Genomic DNA, 4,354 nt, shown 5'->3' with positions numbered 1-4,354 from the left:
GACGGGTGTAAACTTCATTGGTTTTTACTTTTTCAACTTGAGCAATCATTAAGAATTCTTCAGAGTGGTCATATGATCAACATCAAAGCAAAATGTTATACCCCAGACTACTTATGAATAATTCAATAGTACTAAAGAAAGAGATAAAACCTTTGCTTAGCAGGGTATCATAGATGAAAACCACAGCTATATATTTGACATAGAATATTTGATCACTTTTTAATTTTTCTTACTATTTTAGTTTGTCAAGATATGGCCTTCTTTGCCTCTCTTTTCTTCCTTATGTAGCTAGGACAACACCTAATAAGCATTCAATGAGATGATATGCTACACCTGCCCCTTCTCAGATAACAGGATTATTTTAGATTATTGTCAACCACTTTGTCTTTCACAAACATAATAGTATATGCTACAAGAAGAGTACTTGTTGACTGTTTATTGTTTGTTTTGCTTTAAAAGACAGTCCCTCTATTATGCAGTTCTTGTCCTGGAACTCATATATAGCAGAATGGACTACAACTCAAGAGGTCTGTTTCCTTTGCCTCCTGAGTGCTAGGATTAAAGGCACTTGCCATGCCTAGTGAAGAGTCTCATTCATTCATTCATTCATTCATTCTCTTGGGCTTTCTAGAAGATCAGTGTGTGTTCTTAAATATTAAGCCATCTTCTCCATCATCTGTTAAGAGTCTTATTCTTCTATGAAAGAGATATATTTTTTACTTTCATCATTTAAAAGTACATTTATAAACCAGGTATTTAAGTGTGTTGATACTATAGTAGCTGAAAGAATATGACTTTTTTTTTTTGGGGGGGGGGGTTTTTCGAGACAGGGTTTCTCTGTATAGCTCTGGCTGTCCTGGAACTCACTTGGTAGACCAGGCTGGCCTCGAACTCAGAAATCCGCCTGCCTCTGCCTCCCAAGTGCTGGGATTAAAGGCCTGCGCCACCAGGCCCGGCTATGACAATATTTTTAATCCTAGATACAATATTTAATTTCTTGGTTTTTTGTTTTGTTTTGTTTTTGGTTTTTTGTTTGTTTGTTTTTGTTTTTTGAGACAGGATTTCTCTGTGCAGCCCTGGCTGTCCTGGAACTCACTCTGTAGACCAGGCTGGCCTCAAGAAATCCATCTGCCTCTGCCTCTGCCTCCCAAGTGCTGGGATTAAAGACATGCACCACCACTGCTTGGCCAGTATTCAATTTTTGAAAGACCATTACAGATATTCTAATAGCATCTACAGATACTACTACAGGTTCATTCTATAAACTACGGTTTTAACTTCTCAACAGTCAAAAACTACTTTGTATTACTTTCACCTCAGTGATACTGCACAGATCAAGCATAGTGGTGCTGCTTACACTTTGTAAGGTTCTTGTAAAGACTGTTTTAAATGTCAGTGATTAGGCTATCAACCATTTTTGACCACCTAACCTGTTCATATTAAATCAGACTCTAATCTTTAGAATGTATCTGTATTACTGACTTGCCTGCTGCAACAACCAAGCTACCTGAAAAGCAATTTAAGGAAATTTATTGCAGCTCATAATTTGAGTGCATTTTTTATCATGGTACAGGACGGCACTGAGGCAGATGCATGAAGCAGCTAGTCACAGTGTATCCGCTGCTAGGAAGCAGAGTGGTGAATGCTAGGGTTCGGCTTCTTCTACTTGAGTCCAGGACATCAGGTCATAGAATGGTGCTATCACAGTTATGGGCTTTTTCTCAAGTAACCTAATTTAGATGATCTGTCACAGGTATGTTCACAGAATTACCTCCTAGGTATTTGGAGACTCTGTTGACAATATTAACTGCCACATGGCATAGTATGTACTGTCTAAAAGTAAAGAATGAGGTAAAAATACAGTTTTGTTTTGTTTTTTTTAAAGATTTATTTATTATATGTATGTTCACTATAGTTTAGTTGTCTTCAGACACCCCAGAAGAGGACCTCAAATCTCATTATGGATGGTTGTGAGCCACCATGTGGTTGCTGAGATTTGAAGTCAGGACCTTTGGAAGAAGTCAGTGCTCTTAACCGTTGAGCCATTTCGCCAGCCCCCAAATACAGCTTTTTATAATGAAGAATAATCAACATCACAGTCAATAGTTGTTTACTTTTTTCCCCTGAAGTAGAGCCTCGAATAGTTCAGATTGGCTTTAAACTCACTATGTAGCCCAAACTAGCCTTGAGAAGTCCTGATTATCCTGCCTCTGCTTTCCAACTGTTGAGAATACAGGTCTGTACCACCACACCTGGTTCATTATTTTAACTGTGTGTGCATGCACGAACACATTTGTATGCATGTGCATGCATCCAGTGTGGTCAATTTGTTGAGCTAGTTCTCTTCTTTGTGGGTTTTTGGAATTCATTAGATTATCAGGCTTGGTGGTAGGTGCCTATCACTGAGCCATCGCACTGGTTCAATAATATATTTTTAACAAACTAATTAACCAAACTATTCATGCATGTTTGTGGGGTGTGATGAATTTGAAACTCTTCATATCAGTTGAATAAAAGTTATAGTGAACAAAGCAGTCAGTGTGACTTCTAACAGACATATTTATCAAAGTGGTGGACCAACACATGCAAACAGTCTAGCCCAGGAACATATGTAGTCTGGAAACCCTTGTTGGATTGTGGATAGCTACTGCTAGGAACAGAACAAACTGGTTTTTTTGTTTGTTTGTTTGTTTGTTTGTTTTTTAAATGTGTTTCCTATTTCTTTGTCATGAAAGAGTAACTGCCATAGATTTGCTTCAAAAAAGTCAAATTAAAGAACAGTCTGTTGTATTTAAACTTGGAAGGAAACAATAACAGAAAAGAACACGGAGCAATGAATGAGAAAAGAGTTTGTTGGGATGGGACCAACATGGAATTTTCCAAATGGATTATGTATCCTAACTTCCCAGAGGACAGCTTCAATTTCCTGTAGAAGAAATTCATTATGGCCATTCTCTAGACAGGAAGCTCCTTCTCAAAGACTGCAATGTTGGCGAACTGGGTAGGAATGCTCAGGCATCCTCCCTTCTGGCCCCCTCTCTATGGATTTCTGAGTCCTTTTAGAGGTGTGAACCAGTAGAGTACAATATAGAACCACAAAGTCCTGGGGAACTACAGAAAAGACCCAAGATACAGCAACAAACACCAAGACAATTTGCTTTTGCAAAAAGTTCTGAGGTCATAAAGACTGAGGTGACATGTACTGAGATAAGAACATTTCCTCACCAACTAAACACATCATCCTTATTCAGTTCCATAAGCTGGATCTAAAGCCATTCTACAACATTGCAGGAAGCACATTCTAGTTAAAAGACAGTGTTTTGATGGGAGTGTGCAATGGTCCTTGTTCTACCTTTCTGAGCCCTGGTACCTTGAAAAGCTTCCTCTAAGAATGCAACAATACTCGCCTCAGGCTCACTCATATGGAACCGACCTTAGCCCCTTTCCTGGTACGGAGTAAGCATGCACACATTTGCTATGCTTAGTCAAACTACTGCCAACTGATGCTTGTGGAATGCTTCCTATAGATTATAAGTAATCCTCTCCTTCTTTCCTCAGGGCTTCTCTTCCCTTTCCTTTCCTCTCTCTTTTTAACTAAATTTGTGTGTGGCATATGTCAGAACAAAAATATGGAGGTCAGGAGACAACTGATGGCAGCTGGTTCTCTCAGCACGTGGGTTTCCAGGTACCAAAAGTCATGAGGCTTGGCAGCAAGCGATTTTACCTGTGGAGTCTACTGCAGGACTCTGTACTCTGTAGCCCAGGCCAGCCCAGAATTCACTATGGAGTTGAGCTTAACTCAGAGTATTATGGATCCCAGGCTAGCGTTGAGCTCTGGATCATCCTGCTGCAGCTTTTCTTGTGTTGTGATTACAGGCGTGAACAACCATTCCCTGCTATGGTTAGAACTATTTCTAACACACAGTGAGTTAGGACAAATTTTGGACCTCAAATTTTAAGGGTCGTAGCTATGTCAACAATTGCAAGCTGTATCATGAATAAAAGGAGTGAAAGTGATTGTGAGCCGCTCCCTCCTGTAACCAAGGTTGGAAGAGTCCTGAATCCTCTCAGAATACATTCAGGCTTTTGTGACTTCTTTTCCAGTCAAAAGCTGTCTATGATGTCTAATTTCTCATGGATCAAAAGGTACTGGGGGGTGGGGGGGAGAGCAGTGTTGATTCTGACTTAGCCATGGTACTCCCCACTCCTGTGGCCTCTACAGACAACTCTGGAGTTTTGATGCTTAATGAAGAATAGTATCTGTTATTTATTTATTTAGCTTTGGGAAGATTAATTTTTTTTATTTATTATTTTCTTTATTTACATTTCAAATGCTATCCCGAAAGTTCCCCAT

Source organism: Mus pahari, chromosome 7, assembly GCF_900095145.1.
Source record: "Mus pahari chromosome 7, PAHARI_EIJ_v1.1, whole genome shotgun sequence".
NCBI classification, from domain to species: domain Eukaryota; kingdom Metazoa; phylum Chordata; class Mammalia; order Rodentia; family Muridae; genus Mus; species Mus pahari.
Note: the sequence above shows the minus strand (reverse complement) of the source record.